Source organism: Periplaneta americana, chromosome 4 (assembly GCF_040183065.1).
Source record: "Periplaneta americana isolate PAMFEO1 chromosome 4, P.americana_PAMFEO1_priV1, whole genome shotgun sequence".
In the NCBI taxonomy this organism is placed as follows: domain Eukaryota; kingdom Metazoa; phylum Arthropoda; class Insecta; order Blattodea; family Blattidae; genus Periplaneta; species Periplaneta americana.
Window position 1 is genome coordinate 150,495,819 of NC_091120.1, and position 23,404 is coordinate 150,519,222.

Here is a 23,404-nt window from a genome sequence, read left to right on the forward strand (position 1 = left end):
TGGAACATAAATGTTCCACCGATATTTGAACTTGAATCAATGCATTCAGAGTCCAGAGTACTAACCACTATACCCTGCGACCAGTAGTTAATCTCTTTTTCCCGTTAAAACATTCACGCCCACGAGTTTAAATGCTAACATTAAAAACGAACACAAAGGTATTACCGACTTTTTTTACAGTCAAGAGTGTAGAGTACAAACATTACTCGCTACCGTGGGACCGACAAATAAACTCTTCTTCCCGTTACAACATATACCGTCGCGAGGGGTGACTTTGTGCCATTCGCGAAAAACGTATGGAAGTATTCTTTAAGACCGTGACAAGGTTTTAAAGTCTACTTCCTTACGTTTAGTAGTCTTTAAAACCTTGTGACGGTTTTAAAGACTACTTCCTTCCGTTTTTTTTTTATGAAATGCGCGAATGGCACAAAGTCGCCCCGCGCGACGGTACTAGTTGAAGTGAGTGACAAAACTAAATGCGAACAGAAAGTCCCACCGAGATTTGAACTCGGATCGCTGGATTCAGAGTCCAGAGTGCTAACCATTACACCATGGGACCGCCGAATAATTCTCTCTTCCCGTTACATCATATACTAGTTGAAGTGAGTGACAAAACTAAAAGCGAACAGGAAGGTCCTACCGAGATTTGAACTCGGATCGCTGGATTCAGAGTCCTAACCATTACACCATGGGACCGCCGAATAATACTTTCTTCCCGTTACATCATATACTAGTTGTAGTGAGTGACAAAACTAAGAGCGAACAGGAAGATCCCCCCGAGATTTGAACTCAGATCGCTGGATTCAGAGTCCAGAGTGCTAACCATTACACCATGGGACCACCGAATAATCCTCTCTTCCCGTTACATCATATACTAGTTGAAGTGAGTGACAAAACTAAAAGCGAACAAAAAGGTCCCACCGAGATTTGAACTCGGATCGCTGGATTCAGAGTCCAGAGTGCTAACCATTACACCATGGGACCGACGATTAACCTTTTCTCCCCGTTACAACGTCCTACTAGTTGAAGTGAATGATAAAACTAAAAGTGAAGCAATAGGTCCCACCGAGATTTGAACTCGGATCGCGGGATTCAGAGTCCAGAGTGCTAACCATTACACCATGGGACCGACGTTTAACCTTTTCTTCCCGTTACAACGTCCTACTAGTTGAAGTGAATGATAAAACTAAAAGTGAAGAAATAGGTCCCACCGAGATTTGAACTAGGATCGCTGGATTCAGAGTCCAGAGTGCTAACCATTACACCATGGGACCGTCGAATAATCCTTTCTTCCCGTTACACCATATACTAGTTGAAGTGAGTGACAAGACTAAAAGTGAACAAACAGATCCCACCGAGATTTGAATTCGGATCGCTGGATTCAGAGTCCAGAGTGCTAACCATTACACCATGGGACCGACGATTAACCTTTTCTTCCCGTTAGAATGTCCTACTAGTTGAAGTGAATGACAAAACTAAAAGTGAAGAAATAGGTCCCACCGAGATTTGAACTCGGATCGCTGGATACAGAGTCCAGAGTGCTAACCATTATTCCATGGGACCTACGAATAACCTTTTCTTCCCGTTACAAGATATACTAGTTGAAGTGAGTGACAAAACTAAAAGTGAACAAACAGGTCCCACCGACATTTGAACTCGGATCGCAGGATTCAACGTCCAGAGTGCTAACCATTACACCATGGGACCGACGGATAATTTTTCTTCCCCTTGCAAGATATACTAGTTGAAGTGAGTGACAAAACTAAAAGTGAACAAACAGGTCCCACCGAGATTCGAACTCGGATCGCTGGATTCAAAGTCCAGGGTGCTAACCATTACACCATGGGACCGACGGATAATTTTTCTTCCCCTTACAAGATATACTAGTTGAAGTGAGTGACAAAACTAAAAGTGAACAAACAGATCCCACCGAGATTTGAACTCGGATCGCTGGATTCAGAGCCCAGAGTGCTAACCGTTACACCATGGGACCGATGAGAGGTAATTTCTTCTTCATATTACAACATACAATATTATGAATTAATAAAACCAAATTGAACATGAGAACATGGGTGTAGTAACAGTAGGAGGAAGAAGAATAAAATGCATAAGATTTTCTGATGATATGGCGGTGTTAACAGAAGAGGAAATTATACTAAATGACATACTACTGGAGCTAAAGGACAGCTGTGAGCAGTATGGGATGAAGATAAATGCAAATGAGACAAAGAGCATGGTCATAGGAAGAAAAATAAAGAAGACGAACTTGCGAATTCTAAATGAGGCAGTGGATCAAGTGGACAGCTTCAAATACGAGTACTTCGGGTGTAACTACTATAAGTAGTAACATGAGCTGCTGCCAGAAAGTCAAAAGGAGAATAGCAATGGCCAAGGAAGCTTTTAATAGAAAAAGGTGCACCTTCTGGGGATCTCTGGAAAAAGAACTAAGGAAGAGAGTAGCGAAGTGCTTTCTTTTGTATGGAATGTGGCATTGTATGAGGCAGAAACATGGACATTATGACGAAGAGAAGAGAAGCGAATAGAAGTATTTGAAATGTGGATATGGAGGAGAATGGAATGTGTGAAGTGGACAGACAGAATAAGAAATGAAGCTGTGTTGGAAAGAGTGGGTGAAGAAAGAATGATGCTGGAACTGATCAGGAAAAGCAAACGGAGTTGGTTGGGTCACTGGCTGAGAAGAAACTGGCCGAAGGATGCACTGGAAGAAATGGTGAACGGGAGAAAAGTTTAGGGTAGAAGAAGATATCAGATGTTATACGACATTAAGATATAGTCTATGGATTATATGAGGAAACAAAGAGGAAGGTAGAAAATAGGAAAGATTGGAGAAAACTGGGTTTGCAGTGAAAGATCTGCCCTTTGGCAGAACACTAAATGAATGAATGTGCTACTTTTTAAAAACCCTGTATAAAATAATAAGAACATAAAATACAATACAGATGGAGAATGTAAGCAGGTTACAAAACATAGCAGGGGCGGCTCGTCCATAATAGCTGCGGAGCTGCAGCACTCCCTGCTTTGACAGGAAAATAAAAATAATATTTATTTTAATATGTAGAAGAATTGTTACAGCTTTTATTGGTAAATTACTTTATATTTCATCTGGCCGGGAATATGTACTATTATTTTATGCATTATCTTTTTGCGCATCGACTGTACTGGAATTGACACTGCATTCAAAGTCGTCCTGGGATCTGCAGGGTGGAACAGAACATACAGAGTGTGTCTTGCTAGGTCAGGGGGTAGAGAGGTGAAGGGAAGCAGAAGGAAACTGCCGCTGTTTAAAACCCATATTTCGCTGCAGTGGCTTGCAGAGCCAGGCGACAAGGGAAGATCTTTCCTCCCCTCCCACACCGCTATTGTAATGCTATGTCAAATGGATTCTCTATTCCATTGAAACTTAATAACAAAATTTTTATTTTCCCTGTACATACTTATTGTTGTAGAATCTTATCGAGTTAATATAACGAAATTAATATTCTCTTTTGCCTTATTATTACGTATATATCCAGTCTCCAGCAGAACCTAATATTTGCCTTAACTCAAAATGATTGCACGAGTATAATCCTTTTGATATAGCACGTAAAATACGAAAGAGACTTCTTTTCCAGTTTCAGAAAATTGTTGACCATCAGTATATCTGAGTGTTGCTTTGGTGTGACGTTTTAGTACCGTAACTTAACCAGTGCAAATGTGCAAGCATGAGTGTGTGTAAATTACAGAATATTCATTTTATTTTTCTCAACTCTCCCTTGCGGAGAAAATTGATGTAATGAAGTGAAATTAAAGGGTCGTTCGTTACCCGACTTAAATCTTACTCAAGCTACATCCAGCCGAAATAGTGCATATATGTAAGGAAGTATAACAATGAGATTTACGCTGAGCATTTGTGGTTGCCTCCTCTTCGGTGGTGATACTGCATAGACTAGGAGTGGTGTGACAGATTTAGGACATTTGTCCCTGAAAATTAAAAAGCACGAATCTTCGCAATCTCACCTGAAAAATGTTGTTTCATTGGCTATGTTAGGCAAAACTAATATTGCTGCGCAAGTAAGTGAAACGAACTGAACAAAAATTCTCAAACATAATCAAGAAATGAGAAAAAATTGTGAAATTATTTTTAAAAATATTGATTGTATCACATTTTGTGGCCAATATGAACTTCCCCTTAGGGGACATGATGAAAAAAAAAACGATTCGAAGGACTCTGGAGTATTTCGTGGGTTGCTACAGTCCGCGAGTAATCTAAACGAGCCTCTCAAAAATCATTTGGAACATGCCACTGTTTAAAGGTAATTCTAAAACAATTTAGAATAAACTGGTAGATTGCAAGTTGAGTGTCTGCCGATCAGAAATTCAGACTGAAATCGATAGTATTAGTTTTTTTTTAGCGATTAGCAAATGATACCACAGACATCTCCCAACTAAGTCAGAAAGTTTTGGTTTTCGATATGTAGTGCATTTATTTTTGTCCTATACTTATTAGTATATACCAAAATCTACTGCAGCTCTCCCAGTCCACAAGTTCACGAGCCGCCTCTGAAACATAGAGATCACCGTATACAACAAATTATTTAAAAGTTTCTACAAGAGAGTAGTTCTGCAAATCAATATTTCAGATATAACTCCCTGTAAAGTTGATTTGAATAATTTCGAGGGAAAAATTGTTCCGGAGCCGAGTATCGAACCCGGGACCTTTGGTTTGACGTACCAACGCTCTACCACTGAGCGGTAGAGCGTTGGTACGTCAAACCAAAGGTCCCGGGTTCGATACTCGGCTCCGGAACAATTTTTCCCTCGAAATTATTCAAATCAACTTTACAGGGAGTTATACCTGAAATATTGATTTGCATAATACACGTCACTGTTCGTTAACAGAAAACCACAATTTAAGTCACACGGAGTTAGTGTGCACTCGAAGTTGGTTGCTTGACGGTTGTCAGCCCACTTTGAGGTCTGTGGATATAGAGGGAAAAATTGGATCGGTGTCGGTTAGAGTTCCCGGGTAGCTCAGTGGTAGAGCGTTGGTACGTCAAACCAAAGGTCCCGGGTTCGATACCCGGCTCCGGAACAATTTTTCCCTCGAAATTATTGAGAGTAGTTCTGTTCAATAAGGATATTTCAAAGTAATGTTGACTTAAAGGCATTTTAGATTCCAACTGCTCCTGATTTCTTGTGATAAGGAGTGGTAATAGTATTCAAATAATATGTCAAACCATCTGCTAAGTAGACCAGTACGCCTATACGCAACCATAGAAAATGTGTTCAAATGACGACATTAAAATGTTGTCTCTGTAAGAAAAGTTCGAACTTCTTCAGTGAAGTTTTTTTTTTTTCCCCATAAGCAGTGTATTACGTGGACCCTTGAATTAATACATTTACCTTCTGTTTATTGCTCTTTAATTTATGTATTTCCATAAAAATGATGATGACGATGACGAAAACGACGACGACGACGATGATGATAATGATCACGATAAGGAGTTTCGAATAAAGCTAATGTTCCTTTGATTGAAAATGGTCTCACAGACCGACTTGCACAGATATTGTGAAGGCAACAATTTATTTTGTCCCACTTATACTATCGCTAACCGTTGGACCATGACGGTGGTGCCATTCAGCTATGAATGAGTTGAAATGAAAGCAAAATTTCGTCAAATATCGAGGTTAAAACAATATATGGAAATCATCAATTCGTGGGGATCATCAATAGGTTTTACCATACTCGATATGAGCAACAGTTAATTTTCATTACAAGGAACAAAAGTGAACAATTAAATATACAAAGTTCCAAAAATTATCTTCACAACTTCAACTCTTTTCTTTTCTTTTTAAGAGAACCTCTCAAAGTTTTGTTTACGTTCGTTTTTAGGTGTGCTGAATAAATGGTGAATAGGTGAGGTCACTTTTCCACAAAATTACTGCTCAAATTATACAATTATATGTGTTCAATAAGCATGAAATGAAATGTTGCCTCATCGCTGAATATAACACGGTTAAGAAAACTTCTTCTTCAATCCGACGGGATGGACGTAGCATTTCAACAACAAACTCTTCACATACATGTCTATCTTGTGGCTTAATGGACTACAGTAGCTGCACTTTGTAAGCATACAGTTGCAAACGCTTGTGCATCACTTTCAGCGTATTCCGAATCTCACCGGACCAGTGGACAACAATGACGTCACGCTGCAGCAGAATAGGAACAAAACTGCTGGAAGGATCGATGGCTGTCATGGCGACTGTTTAAGTGGTTATCTGTGCTTCGCTAGCAAAATTTTGCGAAATTTCCGTACTGCCATCTCGTTCAAAGAAAAGAGATCATAAACAACTTATTTCTTGAACCGGTAGTAATAATTGGTCCGTTGACATGTTCGCTCATAAGCCATTAACATATTGTTTTTACGTTATGCTCATTACAAACAATACAGCAGAACTAAAGCAGAACACACCGCCATGACACAACAGTGCACGATGTCATTCATCTGTTAATTCCCGCCCTATACAAGAACCAATCAGATTCACTGGTGACGGCTGATGGAGACTGCCACCACCTCTGCAAGCTTATGGCACCGGTGCGACACCGGTGGAGCATCAATGACGTCATCGGTGGAATTCGGAACACCGTAATGCCATCGGATTGCTCACCGGTGAGATTCGGAACACGCTCTTTGTGTGCGGTTGAACATCAACTGCCACACTGCGTTATTACGAAGATATTTTATAGGACTACGAACGAAAGCTTTACGAACACGTTCAACATCCTCTTCACTTGTGTTTGGTTGGCCGGCTCCATTCTTATGCAGGACACTACCATTTTCCATAAACTTTCCGTGCCATTCTTGGATTTTTAGTTTTGGTGGTTTCCTTCCATAATCAGTTCTGAAATTTATATGCGTATCTGATTTCGTCTCTGTGAATCAGAAAACATGCTGTGTCTTCTTCTGTATAGTACGGTAGTTATTTCGTGGAAATATGATCTCAACTTTACACTACTTATTCAAAAAACCTGAAAATGAACATAAATAAAACTTTGAAAGTTTCTCATTTAAATAAAAACAGAATTGTGTTAACTCGCTGCATTATTTTGTTATTTAGAGTTGACGTTGTAAAGATAATTCGTCAACACTCTGTATATTTGATGTTAATGTGTAGGATGCTTTGCTTAGGCTCGGAAAATAGATCAATGACATTATCAAAGAAAAACACGTGCTGGGGGCTCCCATTTGAAAATGAACACATTACTGTATGTTAACTTCATGGCACAAGTTATACCGTCATAATATGACATATTATGAACGATTTTGACAGCGATAAGGACTATTTATAATGCTGGCGTAAAAAAATTACCATTATAAAACTATTGAAATAACCTTGCAGATTGAAAGGAACGATAGGGAACACGTAAATGAATAGAACACCTACGCCTAAGGTGGAGTGGGACAATTTCGATACCGGTACAATTCTGATAAATTTAAGGATTTTCCCGCTTTCTCGTTTGCACTTGTTGGTAACACTGTTTTCAGAACATCACATTATACATTGTACCTTTGTGTGTTCTCTGTCCAATTTTTGTGTTCTTGTGGCAGAAACTTGAGGATATACAAGTTTTTAATAACTGTAAGGTAACTACTGTATTTGTGTGTCTAGTTTTATGCTGATGTAAGAAATGACGTTTGTAACGCAAGAGTTGTCGTTCTTCATTGTTGCTTTAAAATTAAAGTCTGTGATTCAGAAGACAGTTAGACATGTTAGTTATTAGTGAGAGGCGTTGGTGCTGCCATCTCTTGCATTCCTGAGGATTAACATAGCCTCTTGATTTAAACAGGCAACGGTACATTTTCGATAAGCTTTTTTAGTACAACTTCGATATAAGAGTACAATTTCGATAAGCATTTTCTTTCCATTAACCTCTTATTTTCTTTACACCGCCTCTTTGACTAGCAATTAGATCCTCTAACTTTACTTCCGCATGTATCCGGTTCGATCCCCGACTATCTCAAAAATAATATTTTGAGGAATTGTGGGTCTGAAAGGGAAACTAATGACAAGGTTATGGTAGGAAAATGTAAATTTGTTTTCAGAGACGGACCAAGAGAGTACTTTTATTTACAGATGCTACGTAAACAGAACCTGAATAAAATCTATTTGCGCTGGGATGAAAATGATATGAACCAGGCAGTATCAAGTGTGATGGAAGGACATCTGTCAATTCTTGCAGCATCTCAACATTATAATGTACCATTTTCAACACTGCATGGGAAAGAGAAGGTGAGGAAGGAGATAGCAGCAGGTCTGAATCCTGTGGTTAAGAAGATTGGTCATCCGTCGATTCTGTCGCTGGAAATGGAACAAGCTTTGGTGGAGAGATTGCTATGTCTTGAAGAAAGAGGTTTAGGACAAACAGCACTACAAGTGAGGCGGGCTGCTTTTCAGCTTGCAGAAGCCTTAGGAATTAAACATTACTGGAATTCTGAAGAGAAAGTTGCGGGTGTAGATTGGTTCCGAGCTTTTCTAAAACGTAATTCAGGTTTAAGCCTCCGAAAACCTGAAGGTCTCTCTCGTGCAAGGGCTGAGGGTCTCTGCAAAGAGGAAGTAGATCACTATTTCAGTATTCTAAAACAAGTACTGAATGACTACCAGCTTTTTGATAAACCCCACTGCATTTACAACATGGACTCCGGCTTCCCCCTGAACAACAGACCATTGAAGACAGTAAGTCAGAAAGGAAAGCGTGAGGTCATTTCACTTACAAATGTTGAACGTGGCAAAAATGTAACAGTAGTGGCATGATGCAATGCAGCTGGAGCATATATTCCTCCTATGGTGATTTTTAAAGGTGTTAGGAATAGCATCATGTACAAAGATGATTTACCTCCTGGATCAGTCGTTGAAATGAGCGACTCGGGTTACATAAATGAAGACCTCTTCATCAGCTGGCTTAATCACTTTACTAAGTTCAAGCCTGATGACAAAATTCTCATAATCCTTGACAACCATGGCAGTCACACCAGTGTAAGGGCTTTGGACTTTTGTAAAAAAAAACAACATAGAACTCCTTGGACTGCCTCCACATACTACGCATGTCCTCCAGCCGTTGGATAGGACATTGTTCAAATCACTGAAGAGTGCATACCATAAGAAGGCTAGTGCATGGATGCATCAGAACCCAAACGAAGCTATAAACAAACAAAGGTTTTGTAAAATATTCATGACTGCGTGGAATTTAACAGCATCTGTGGGATCTGCTTTAAAAGGATTCTCTTGCACAGGAATAGTGTCGTTCTCTGACAGCATTGTTCCTGAAGAAAAATTCTCTCCCTCACTGTTGTTCAAACCGTCATCATCAACAGATAGGCCAACAACTTCTGCCCAAGCTTCACAAAGTACTTCTGGTTCCACGCTGCTGTTCAAACCATCAACTTCCACAATCACTACTCCCATCAAAACTTCACCAAGCACTCCAAGTTTTGCGAAAGATATGCAGTCACCCACATCGTCACCCCAAGAAGTAGCGCATCAAGTTATGCCATCACCTGAGAAAACTATTTCCATCGGGAGGAAAAGAAAAACTCAGACTGCAAGACTTTTTACCAGTGAAAAAAACATGAAGCTGGTCAAATGCAAAAAGATTTTGATCGAAGAGAAGAATCAGGAAACCGATTCGGCGAAGAAGATAAAGAAAGGAAAGAAGGTGTTGATCAAGAATATCAGGGATAAGTCACCAGTTAGAGAAGATAACTGTGGGTTTTGCTCTTTAAACTATTACCGTTCTAAATCTATTGCAAAAGGTAGCTGAATTTGCTGTCAAATGTGCAATGTGTGGTTCCATGAAGTGTGTGTGAATGCAAGTGGAAAGAAATAATTTATCTGTGGAAAATGCCTATGATATACTTATTACCATCTGTGTGTGAATGCAAATGCAAAGAAACAATTTATTTGTGTAAAATGCCTATGATGGACTTATTATCAACTTGTATCAAAATTGTACCGCCTTCTATCAGAATTGTACCTACAGAGGTACATTTTCGATAATTTTCACGAAAAATTTCAAAATGCTCCCTAGTTAAATAAAATGGCAACTTTCTTTGGGTTATTATTTTGTAAGTTCAATAAATGTCACACTGTTCTTGTGAATAAAGATACACGCGTTTCATTCATAATTTTGGAATTTAAAACCAGTTTTACACAGAACTATCGGAATTGTACCACCTTACCCTATATTAAGTTTTGTGATTAAATGCACGGTCAATTAGAAAATCAAGTTTGGAGTTTCAGCAGTCCGGCAATATCGCCGCTAACACACTCTATTCATGATATAGATGTAAGAGATCAACGAACTCGGTGTGTTTCGGTAGGTGAGCTGCTCTTTGCCAAGAGAATTTAGAGGGTTTTTAAATTAAATTTAAACGACAACCGTGTAGGCTATTGAAATACGCCAGAGGGATTTCCTTATTAGATATTATTATGATGTACCAAAGTACATATGTTATTTCCGTGCAGATATTCTGCGTCATCATATGATGAAAGATGAGTGGAACGGAGAAAAATTCTTTCCTGCACCGGGATTTGAACCCGGTTTTCAGTTCTATGTGCTGATGCTCTATCCACTAAGCCACACCGGATTCCCATCCCGATATCGGATCCAATCCTCTCAGTTTAAGTTCCACCTCTTGGGTTCCCTCTAGTGGCCTACCCTCATGCACTGCGTCATAGATGTATGACAGTGACAATGTCCACACATGTGCAGAGGTGCACTCGTTATGAGTGACTAAGTGGCCGGGATCCGACGGAATAAGCGCCGTCTTAAATCACTTTGTGATCATTCGCATATCATATATTATTATGATGTACCGAAGTACATATGAGTCCATACTTGTGGAGTAACTGTTAGCACGTCTGGCCGCGAAACCAGGTAGCCCGGGTTCGATTCCCGGTCGGGGCAAGTTACCTGGTTGAGGTTTCTTCCGGGGTTTTCCCTCAACCCAATATGAGCAAATGCTGGGTAACTTTCGGTGCTGGACCCCGGACTCATTTCACCGGCATTATCACCTTCATCTCATTCAGACGCTAAATAACCTAAGCTGTTGATAAAGCGTCGTAAAATAACCTACTAAAAAAAGTACATACGATATTTACATGCAGATATTCTGTGTCATCATATGATGAAAGATGAGTGGAACGGAGAAAAATTCTCTCCGGCACCGGGATCTCGGTCACTTAGTCACTCATAACGAGTGCACCTCTGCACATGTGTGTGGACATGGTCCCACTGTCATACATGGAGGTAGGCCACTAAAGGGAACCCAAAAGGTGGAACTTAAACGGAGAGGATTCGATCCGACATCGGGATGGGAATCCGGTGTGGCTTAGTGGATAGAGCATCAGCTGAAAACCCGGGATCAAATCTCGGTGCCGGAGAGAATTTTTCTCCGTTCCACTCATCTTTCATCATATTCTTTATTAGATTTTCTCTCGATATGAACAAAATTCATGATTCTACTCGCAATAGTTACCGAATAAGAGATTGTTAAACATTTGCGAAAAAGCTTTTTCTTTTTTCAGAAAAAAAAAACTATGAACTTTCCACCAATATATTATAATTTTTTGTTACGTACAACACTGGCTATTCGCTCTGGAAGTCTGCAATACTATTTCACTTCCATCCTGTATACTTTTCAGTATCAAGAAAGATTTAAAACGCTAATCTTAATATCTAATAATAATTTTAATACAGGTTTCTAACATTTCGCATAAATATCAAGCGGAAAAAGATAACTAGGAGACGGATTGTTCGTTTTAGTTGCTCATTTATGCTGCGAAGGTGGATGTGATGCGTTGAGGAACTTCAGAAGCACTCAAGTCGAGCAGATCGCGTGCGGCGTGCTGCAGACAGTGCGGCGACAAGGGGCACATAATTCTAGGCTATTACTCGAATACATTTCTTCCCTCAGTTTGAATTATTGATCACATTCCTGCCATACCTTTCACATTAAAAGTGCGTTACCGAGAATCTGTGTAATTTGTGAGCTGTTTAGTCACTTTCTACAATTCAATTCACACAACGCAGTACAATCTTACTGCTAACGGGAAAATTCGTGAAACTCATCCGAATTGTATGCACACCGCATACCTTTTCAATGTATCTTCACTGACATACTTTTTGACATGCGATTTTTGTCTTCGTCATCAAAATATCTTTGCTTTATTTCTACTTTTTTATTAAAATAATTAGCCTATTGTAATAATTTTGTGATGCTGCAACAAATTAAAATCTTTTCAAGATAACTTGGTGCTGCTTAAATCTGGGCGTCAAGTTTTTCCCAACAACTTATTTCTTATATTATTATTATTATTATTATTATTATTATTATTATTATTATTATTATTATTATTATGTGCCGAAGTATAGTTAGCCGTGATATTCTACCAATGTATACAATGTGATTCACGAGGATTTACCGTCCCTTACGGAGCTTATTTCCGAAGACAATCTGAGCAAAAAAGTCATATAAACATTAGTCCTAATCTCAATATTTTCAGAGTTACACTAATTTCAAATTGTTTGTAAAAGTACCATTATTCTTGAGTTTTAAGAGTAAAAGAATATTACAGGTAAGAATGAACTATTCAGGAGTATGATTTCTTCAATTAGCTAATATTCTGAAGCAAAAAATGTGTCGTGAATTCCATAGCTGCTTCGTACAGATTTTTTTTCGAGTTATAACTACAAAATGACATTTCGTTATGCATTTATCACAACAATTGTTACAAATCACGCTAGTCTTGTAAATTCTTCAAGACTGCACACTAGGATGCATAATTAAACTGTAAAGAATCGAGCTCCTGAAGTCATATAATTTGTACCAATTTTTGTGATAAGTAAGTAAGAATGATGACATTTTAGCTAAAAATCGAAAAACAAAATCTATTCAAAGCAACTGACAACACATTTTTAACTTCAGAACACTAGCCAAGTAAAGAAATGATACTTCTGAATAATTCATTTTTTATTTGTAATATTCTTTTACTCTTAAAACTAAATAAAAATATATTTTACAAAGAATTTCAAATTAGTGTAATTCTGAAAATTTGAGATTAGGACAAATGTTTATATGACATTCTTTGCTCAGAATGTCTTAGGAAATAAGCTCCGTAAGGGACGGTAAATCCTCGTGACTCGCCCTGTACATATGTAACGACCTCTCATTTTGAAGCTTGGCATCCAAGGATGTGGGGAAAAATACTTTTCAGTGAAACGTCAATTTTCCTACATAATTTTCCTATTTTCCTCTCTTTGTGAGGAATTTCCTGTCTGCCGCTCAATGTCTAAGTGCTGGGATAATTTGCGAAGAATTCAAAATTCATATTTTCCTTTACAGACATATTGAAAAAGATAAAACGGTACACATAAATGTTTTATATTTGTTAACTGAAACCACTGTTCCTGAGTTGCTGCTAAATCTGACTTAAAATTGGGCATAGCCTAAATCCCCGAGGAGAAAGAAAAGAGATTTACTAACATGTGTTGCAGTCTCTAATTTGTAGAGAGGCAACTGAAATTATCCCTTACTTTCAAGAAAAGGATATATCGAATTTTCAATTTCACAGAACAGTATTACAAGAAATCTCACATGCAATACATAATATATTTGTACGTCTGACCGCAGAAGTCCATTTCTCTGTGCTTAAACCTTGCTTTCTTTCGTATATCATACAATACATATAGTGTATAATTTCAGGATTTGGTCTCTTTTGTATTGCTTCAAGTAGTTACTCGAATAATCGTAAATCTTAATTTTTAAAGAAGGAGGAAATAGATCTAGATTTACAGAACTCAGTAAAACAGTATGTTATCGGAACGTTTCATCATACAGCAGACCAAAATTCTGGAGTAACTTTTTCGTATTGGTATAACTTAGTCGTTTAATATTTCTGTTGATAGTGTTCGAAAACAAATTTATTGAATACTTCAATTGTATTTTAATAATATTTTCATAGTAATGATTGTTAACATCGTTTCTTTCTATTATCTGATTTTTTTTTCTGTTTCTGTGAAATTTCATAGTCGTTTATAATATAACAGGATGCACACGATAGCGTGCCACTCTACAAATCAGGATGTTGAGGTTTCGATTCGCGATGGGTTCGTAGATTTCTTTTAATGACCTAATCCTTCCGGCAACACTATCAGCCTTGAATTCAATCATACTCGTGAGATAAATACCAGGAAACTTCATTCGGGGCAATGGTGATCAGCACCTAGGGAGCACATCCCAACTGTTATTCAGTGCCCACTATCTCCCGAGAATGGAGTCTTAACATCCTGTCACAACTTGAGTCGTCCATTTCCGATACCTGTTAAGTCCTTCCAAAAAAATTTTACAGAAATCAGGAAAAATCGTCATTTGTTTCCAAATTCGCTTTTCTATAATTTCTTTGTTTAGTTTTATATGGTAATTTATTTCCATCTGATCTACATGAAGTACTGAAATCATACTGTAATAGTTTCTTTTTAATTAAATATTTTAAGTTGGACTTAACGGTGTTAGGTTCTGTAACTGGGATATAACAGGTTTTGGAACTATATTTGACTATTCAAGATGGCACACAACAAGGGAGAATACTTAAGACATTTGAAATAAAAGTGAATTAATTACTGATTTATTATTAAAAGTGTAGACTAGAATTAGTCTGTTACTATAGTACAGAGGTCTCCAAAAAGCGTATCGTATTTCGTGCTCTCGATGCAGCCCGCCGAACACAGTGTGCTGTAACGGAAAGAGACTCGTACCTCAACAGATGGGAGCTATCAGTGAGGGATCGCGGCAACGGTGTGCTTATGTTTACAAATAATAACATCAAAAGAATAAGAAATGTCATACGTTTGTATATTATTTTGACATACTATGAAGCTGGATCCCCGTCTGTTGCTATTGACACAAGCCATTGCAAATTCAACCTCTTCTGTTCTATGGTGCCTTTCAGTGCCTGGAAAAGATCTTCTCCAGTTGTATTTTGTAATTACATCTAGAAGACATTCAGACACAGTAAAATGTTCATTAACTCCTCGGATGAAAATGGCTAGGTAAGCTTTGTCATTTCTATTTGTGCTTTCGTCCAATGCAAGTGAGTAAGCTACAAACTGGTTAATTGTGGTTTCGACTTTTGATTCAATTACATTTACAATCTTGAAACTCCTTCTCTGAACTGTAATTGGAAACAATTTAATTTTCTCAAACTTTGATTTTGTTCTGGACGTGGTATTTTAGTAACGTCCTGTATGCACGATTTTTCAAATGATGCTTCTGTAAAGGGCTTCATTGACTTTCCAATATTCCAAGCTAGAACATAGCTAGCAAGAAGATTTTATTGTTTAAGACTGAGGACACGTGTGTAATTTGTGTTTGTATATTCTTGTTTTATATTTATCAAAATATTTGTAGGCCTACGCACTTCACCTAAAATTAAACGAAAAACTATATGTTTGTCATGCGGAACTGAGTGTAAACGTTTTGTAATACACTGATTATTATGTATAACCAACAGTTATACAGATAGCCCCAAAATAAATTCTTTTCACATGTCCCACATACCTGTAATTGTATGATATTCTTTGTGAAGAGTCGAGTATTGTCGTCGCATGTTGAATTTTAACACTCCCTTAAGAATTTTCGAACAAATTAAGCATTTCACATTCTCCCCACTAACTCAAAAAAAAAATGTCTCTTCCTATTAATCCTTGAATGTACTACGTCCATGATTAGAAGACATTGTGAAAATGTGGAACACTTCGACCAACACAATGACATTGGCAGTCCGCCACTGCTCTTCGTTTGCGCAAAAACATTGAGTACAGTACAGGTGGGGATGGGTGAGGCGGAGCGGCTCATTACGTATTGCCTTCGGTTCCGTTCAGGGGCTTACTCGTGAGTACGCTTTTGGAGACGTCTGCTATAGTATATTAGCATCAGTTTATCACTAGCAAAAAAAAAAAAAAAATGCAGATGGAACATCAAATTTACAAGAACTATGACTCATGAGTGACACATTAAGTGAGGTAAATAAGCTTTTTAAGAAGTTATTTTTAATAACACAGTTAATATGATAACGTGGATAAAAGCTAAGAAAAAATATATTTTTTTTTATTGTCTTTCTAATGAATAATAATTATTTCCCACTTTTCACTTAAAGGTTAACCATTGTATCATCTTGATTTGGTAGTTCACCTATTTCACTATTCTTCTGGCTATTCAACTCCTATCTGTTATGTTAATTTTTTGTAAAATACTGTAGAAGGTCCTCGTAACTCTCCCATTCAGACCCATAGTGATTATTTAAGAGGGTTGTGATATCTTTCATTTTTGTCTTTTGTTTAGCTTTACACCCTTTTCAGTTTCTGTGTGCTGAGTTTCCATGAATGAATTCCCCCTTCGGCAGATGTTTTCCTACTCCCTCATCAAGGTTGCAGCTTTGCTCACCTTGAACAGTTACTGACTGAACCCGTAGTGGTTTTCTTCTTGATAATGTTCCTTTTACATCTTTAACTGGAAATGCCAAGCAGAAGAATGCTTTAATATATCTTTGACAGCCGATTTCCAATCAGACACCTGTACATCTGTTCCCAGTTTTAATATAGTTCCAAATTGAATAATATAATTTGTTCATAGTCAGTAGGTTCTAAGATAAGGCTTCTTGCTTTAACTTGCTCCTCTCTATGACCAAACAATCTATCGGGAAGTATAAACGAGTGGCCAACAATAAGGGACAGTAGAATAATATTCTTGGCAGTTTCGGGAGATTCTTTGGTTATCCAGGATCATAACATACCTAACATAATGTGGTTTTTATTTATTAATTTATCAGAAATTATGGATTCAAAAAAGTGTGAATGTAACGTTGATTGAAACTGTATCTTCTATAATGCACGTTTTTCTATTGGACTTAACAGGCTTTGCTCCTGTATACGCTTATGGACATAACGTTTTATGGACCTGTAACAGTCATGGACTTAACGGGTTCTGGAACTGTACCCAACATTCAGTCGTAAATTTGAATAGGAAATAACGTCTATAATATCTATAAATGTGGCTTAAAATGTGTAAAACAATCCCATCTATCAGATGATGTACAAAACTAAAATTTGAATTTTTGTGGACTTAATGGTTTCTGGAAATGGGCGACTCACTTGCTACATAACATTTGTTTCGGTAATACTGAAAGTTTATATTGGCACGTTATAAACACTCAAAGTGAGATTCCCTTTTTATACAATATACATTAACACGATGGCAAATTCAAATTCTTGCTACATTATTGCCAACATAGTCTATCTGTTTATGAACACAATCGCAGCAATGATCCGATGACTTACTTCATCGAGGTCTTTGGGTAGAGGTGGCAGATAAATTGCATCCTTCACATTCCCTCAAAGAAAGGAGTCATATGATGATCTGGGAGGCCAAGGGCGATGAACCAGATCAACAGTATCACGTCCAATCTAACGATGTGGTAGATGGTAAATTTAGAAATTCCTGCGGAAAAAACCTTTGTACCATTGTTACAGAATTTGTTTTCGCAATCTGCAGAAAACAAAACGATTTCTGTTGTGGAGTTGCCATTTTTAATAACGATCCTGGTAGAAACATAGGTATGAAATACGTTTTCCGAAACGTAGAACTTGAAACTTTGAGAGTTTGACTATCAAATGACGTATATCATGTTAATTTATCGTTGATATTTATTCGATAATAATCATGTTAATGTGTTACCATAATTTTGAAACATGATCTATAAATATTGATATTCTAACAAAATTTAAAATTAAAACCAATAATCTTATTTCATACTCCAAAACACAGATTCTACTGATAATATGACCTATGCATCCATACAGCCTGTTCACCTATATTGCTTCTAAATTAACTACTAAGAGACAAACAAGAACTTTACTCCTTGGAGAGTCATTACAGTCAATGGGGTTTGACTGTTAATACAGACAAGACCAAGAAAATTACTTTTAAAAATGGATCTGTATATAACAGGGATGAGACATGGACTTAAGCCTGTCGAGTATGAGAAAATGTAAAACATTTCATATATTTAGGGGTTACTTTATCAATGAACGTGAGATGGACTAGGCATATTGACGTAACGAAACGCAAGTGCAGGGTAAAGATTGCGGAAGTATTGAAATTGACTACTAAAGTGCCATGTATTCCTGCAGCAACATTGGAGCTAGTATACGGAGCTCTGGTGAGGTCATCTATGTTGTATGGAGCGGAAATCTGGTTTGGGAAAATGCGGGAAAATTAAATAAGATGCAAACGAATTTCCTAAAACGAATACTTGGAATTGACAGAATCCATCCATCCATCCATCGACCTATCTATCTATCTATCTATCTATCTATCTATCTATCTATCTATCTATCTATCTATCTATCTATCTATCTATCTATCTATCTATCTATCTATCTATCTATCTATCTATCTATCTATCTATCTATCTATCTATCTATCCATCCATCCATCCATCCATCCATCCATCCATCCATCCATCCATCCATCCATCCATCCATCCATCCATCCATCCATCCATCCATCCATCCATCCATCCATCCATCCATCCATCCATCCATCCATCCATCCATCCATCCATCCATCCATCCATCCATCCATCCATCCATCCATCCATCCATCCATCCATCCATCCATCCATCTATCTATCTATCTATCTATCTATCTATCTATCTATCTATCTATCTATCTATCTATCTATCTATCTATCTATCTATCTATCTATCTTTTATAATATTAAACCTTCAGGCAGTAGGTAATACTTTTTCAGTAGGATAATCATGGAGTATCTTGTCTCATTAAACGCCCCTGACATTGATCACGTTTTAACAGCGTCTAAATGATTCACCTCACTGAACAGTGCACCTCGCTATTAGAGTCATCAAGGAATGGAGACAGGTGCTTTCTTAGCCTGGGGAATGAATCATTCATGAGGTTCTGTGAACGAGACTACTCCTACGTAAGAATCTGTAGTGGGAGCAGCAAATTACAGTCAGAAGCGATTAAGAGTTTTTTCTACGACCAAAGACTGGACCTCGGAAATTATCAGGGGAATCAGTAATTCGCATTTTGCGAGGGTTGGCAATCCTCAGAAGCTCATGTTGAATGAATCAAGTTCGCGGTAGTGGAACTGAATATAGCCGCAGGAATTTTTAAGAAAATTTTATATTGCTTTGTTTTCATATAAAGTTTCATAATAAAAGCACCGGAGCTTAACATCATGAAGTTAAATAAAATATTTGTCTTATTTATTTATTTAGTAGGCCTACACAATTTTCACATCATTTTACCAAAACAATTTTTTGCAATACGTAACTCAGTGATAAAAAGTATAGGCTACTACTCGAACTACAGCTACATTATTAATGTAAAATAATTTTTACTTTCAACACGACCACATTATCTGGTTATCATAAACGTGAGTTGTCTTCGATGGTCTTGGTTACCATGATGGCCATTGGATTCGAGGTTCACAGGTTCATACCTAGATGAGGGTTATAATAAACAGTATGATTTCCACCTGCAGGAAAATAAAGCTGGAAGAATCGTATCTGATTTACTTACTTACAAATGACTTTTAGAGAACCCGGAGGTTCATTGCCGCCCTCACATAAGCCCGCCATCGGTCCCTATCGTGAGCAAGATTAATCCAGTCCCTACCATCATATCCTCCCTCAAAACAATTTTAATGTTATCCTCTCATCTACGTCTAGGCCTCCCCAAAAATATTTTTTTCTCCGGTCTCCCAACTAACACTCTATATGCATTTCTGGATTCGCCCATACGTGCTACATATCCTGCCCATCTCAAACGTCTCAATAATGATATGTCATGTCATTATTCGTTACAATTTCTAACAACTGATCGGAGTCAAATCGATGTGTGAAATATTTCGACTGCCAATTGCTTTGTTGTCTCGTTATAAGGCCTCGTGGGATGAAGAAAGGATATAAAACAGGGATAAAAAGAAAATAATACATCAAACTTTTATTTCATGTCCCAAACATTCTTACACTCCCAGCCTTGCTCATAGCAACAATATGAACGGCATAAACATTTCACGTAATTATGGTTATTTGATAAATCCTCCTGCAACTTCCCTTCTTCCTCGAAAATACTTAGTTTACAGATATGATTCTGATTCCCTGTTTCAAAAGATTAGCAAATGAAAATTCTATATACTACTTACATTTACATAAAAATAATTCATTCTTTGACTCCAAGAAAAGTAGCTTTTCAATATAGGAGGAGTCGTGATCGTTGTTGATGGATGCAGTACATGATTATACTAATGGCTTTTATTATCAAAACATTACTACTGTATACTCACGTGAAGGGAAGTTGTCAACAAACAATTGGAATCACTTGTTGATCCAAACACTTTGACAATTTAGGTCGACCCATGTCTCCATAGTGATTACCGTTACGTCTTCCGATACCCATTAGTGACGAAGCCTCGAGCGCTTTGCTGCAACCTTGAGAGCAACAACGAGCTATGTAATCTAACGAATTATTTTCAACATATATTTACCAGCAGGAGGAGTCGACTTCGGTGGTATAGCGGTTATCAAGAACCGTGGAATCCGAGGTTTGAGGATTCAAGCCATGCCGAGGGCGATGGATTTTAACGGACGATAGAGTTGTTAACGTTAGTTCATCTGTGAGGGAAGTATTCTGTGGGTTTCCCTCAAATTTACAAATTTAATTTGAAAACTCTCAGTTTCTCTTACAGTTACTTTTATTTCATATCATTCAAAATGTTCTCTGTATGAAAACAAACGACATCGAAGGTCAAAAATTTTTATTAAGCTTGCCACTAGGTTCGAGGCCTAAGGCCAGAGGATAATAGTCCTTGAGGAAGGAAATGGATGAATTTTAGTCATATTTCTATTTTGCAAAAAAAAAAAAAAAAAAAAAAAAAAATCAATGATTATTCGTCCATATGTTGGTGAAATTGTATCAACATAATCGCCTTCAAAATTCATGCTTTAATAGTAGTAGTAATAGTTTTATTTCCCTAGCAGAGTTAAGGCTATCTGGCCTTCTCTTCCACCCAACCAGGATCAAAGCACATACAGAAAAATATATACCAGTATACTTACTTACTTACTTACTTTCTTACTTACTTACTGCTTTTAAGGAACCCGGTGGTTCATTGCCGCCCTCGCATAAGCCCGCCATTGGTCCCTATCCTGAGCAAGATTAATCCAGTCTCTATCATCATATCCCACCTCCCTCAAATCCGTTTTAATATTATCTTCCCATCTACGTCTCGGCCTTCCCAAAGGTTTTTTTCCCTCCGGTCTTCCAACTAACACTCTATATGCATTTCTGGAATCGCCCATACGTTCTACATGCCCTGCCCATCTCAAACGTATGGATTTAATGTTCCTAATTATGTCAGGTGAAGAATACATTGCGTGCAGTTCTGCGTTGTGTAACTTTCTCCATTCTCCTGTAACTTCATCCCTCTCAGCCCCAAATATTTTCCTAAGCACCTACCGGTATACATGTATTAACTTAAAAAATAAAATAAACTAATAATAATAATAATAATAATAATAATAAATAAATAAGTACATAAATAAATAAATAAATAAATAAATAAATAAATAAAGAGAGATTGAATACATATAAATATAACCACAAAGAGCTTTAGTAATAGTTCACAATTACAAAAGGTTTTCGAATTTCAAAATCATTATTTTTTCCACATTTTTATATGTAGGCGTACTGCATTTCGTTACATTTGAACACTCGTACTATAGGCTCCAACAAATTTCTTGCTAAGAAGGTAAAATTTTTACTGCATGTTCTGAAAAATATGGTTAACAAAAGCATAGAGACCTTTTTTTTAATAAAGTGAATATTTTAAAAATAAAGTATACTATTCGGACATTAAAATATTAGTTGAAACTGAAATTATAGTTCTTCTGTTAAATTACAAGCATGTCAAAGGTGCTGTAAAATTTTTATCAGGCCTGTAGCGTATATTTTATAGTAGTAAATACATTTTAAAGAAACCATTTTTAATGTAATAACTAAAAAAATATTAAACTGATAATAATTAAACTTGGTGGAATTAATACTAATGACAAGACGTTGCTGTATACAAAAAGTTAAGTCTCTAGCTTAAAAAAAATGTATGAAGTAGCAATTCCAGCTATTTTATTCCTTAACACAGCTTTGTTCTAAAGAGAACAAAGCTGGGAGATCCATTTCATCTTTAATCCCGCATGGTAGCCGTGTGGTAAAAGTCCTCATGTCTTAAACTAGCGATATGGAGTGAACGCTGGTTCGAGTCTTTATAGATAAGGAATTTTCTCATGATATTTCGGCGAGTGTATTGGACCGGTGCTCGCTTAGCATCGTGATGAATTTGGAGACTTACAGAGAGAAACGAAATCTGGTTTGAAGAGGAATCAACGTCTAAGCACACGCTGAACGATCGTTCACCTCAGATAGGCATGTGGACGTGAGGCCAATAGTCGACTGATAGACCTTGGCCCTCCATAGATTGTCGCGTAACGGATCTGTTTTGGTTTTTTTATGACAGATTTTAATAATTGCATAGCTGCCGTGTTCTCAACTATCCATTACGTAAGAATTACCAACTTGTCATTCTGTATCAATAAAACAAAATCCATCACTTAAAACGATAATATTGTTGTGACAGATGGCTTTGATACATTCAAATTCAAAGGATTCTTTAACAAATTGGTGATTAGGTACCGGATAAAATAAAGAATATAATTTTGTAACTTTTAAGATTCAAACTTTGCACTAACTACAGAGTTTTCACGATTACTTCCCTCCAAGAAACGACAATCGAAAGAATATCATCGAGTTGTACATTGGGAAGATTACTACTGCGTTGCATTCATTTTCCCAATCCTCCAACTCGATTCTCCATACCCATGTAAAGTCCTCAAAGGTGATATGATCTGTAACTCTTTCATAAGCGACGTTAGCTTCCTTCCGATGTAAATTTCGAGAGATCACCAACTTTTCTATAACAAATTTGAAAATATCTTTCCCCAGTCTCGAGATGCATAAAAAGGCCAACATGCCCGGCTGTGAATACGATCCTTTCATTACATAAACTTAGTACTTTACGATAAAGACTTAATAATTGTTTAATCTTGTAAATAATTACCACCAATATCATTAATTTTTCATTATTATTGTTGTTATTTTTAACATATTTTAATCTTAGCAATTTAATCAATAGATTAGTTTTGTATAGGCCTACTTGTTTAAATATGTAAATATTATTAATATAATTGTTATTGTCTTTATTTTGC

At 37.1% G+C, this 23,404-nt stretch overlaps 9 non-coding genes across 9 annotated transcripts; 1 reads left to right on the top strand and 8 right to left on the bottom strand.

Moving 5' to 3' along the window:
• Positions 1-487: 487 nt before the first annotated feature.
• Positions 488-559, bottom strand: TRNAQ-CUG (transfer RNA glutamine (anticodon CUG)). Its single transcript has one exon. It is a non-coding gene; the product is annotated as a tRNA-Gln (tRNA).
• Positions 560-768: 209 nt separating this feature from the next.
• On the bottom strand, positions 769-840 carry TRNAQ-CUG (transfer RNA glutamine (anticodon CUG)). The gene has a single exon. It is a non-coding gene; the product is annotated as a tRNA-Gln (tRNA).
• Positions 841-912: 72 nt separating this feature from the next.
• TRNAQ-CUG (transfer RNA glutamine (anticodon CUG)) lies at positions 913-984 on the bottom strand. Its single transcript has one exon. It is a non-coding gene; the product is annotated as a tRNA-Gln (tRNA).
• A 73-nt stretch (positions 985-1,057) lies between these two features.
• Positions 1,058-1,129, bottom strand: TRNAQ-CUG (transfer RNA glutamine (anticodon CUG)). Its single transcript has one exon. It is a non-coding gene; the product is annotated as a tRNA-Gln (tRNA).
• Positions 1,130-1,202: 73 nt separating this feature from the next.
• On the bottom strand, positions 1,203-1,274 carry TRNAQ-CUG (transfer RNA glutamine (anticodon CUG)). The gene has a single exon. It is a non-coding gene; the product is annotated as a tRNA-Gln (tRNA).
• A 72-nt stretch (positions 1,275-1,346) lies between these two features.
• TRNAQ-CUG (transfer RNA glutamine (anticodon CUG)) lies at positions 1,347-1,418 on the bottom strand. The gene has a single exon. It is a non-coding gene; the product is annotated as a tRNA-Gln (tRNA).
• A 360-nt stretch (positions 1,419-1,778) lies between these two features.
• On the bottom strand, positions 1,779-1,850 carry TRNAQ-UUG (transfer RNA glutamine (anticodon UUG)). Its single transcript has one exon. It is a non-coding gene; the product is annotated as a tRNA-Gln (tRNA).
• A 71-nt stretch (positions 1,851-1,921) lies between these two features.
• Positions 1,922-1,993, bottom strand: TRNAQ-CUG (transfer RNA glutamine (anticodon CUG)). The gene has a single exon. It is a non-coding gene; the product is annotated as a tRNA-Gln (tRNA).
• Positions 1,994-5,020: 3,027 nt separating this feature from the next.
• TRNAD-GUC (transfer RNA aspartic acid (anticodon GUC)) lies at positions 5,021-5,092 on the top strand. Its single transcript has one exon. It is a non-coding gene; the product is annotated as a tRNA-Asp (tRNA).
• Positions 5,093-23,404: the final 18,312 nt, after the last annotated feature.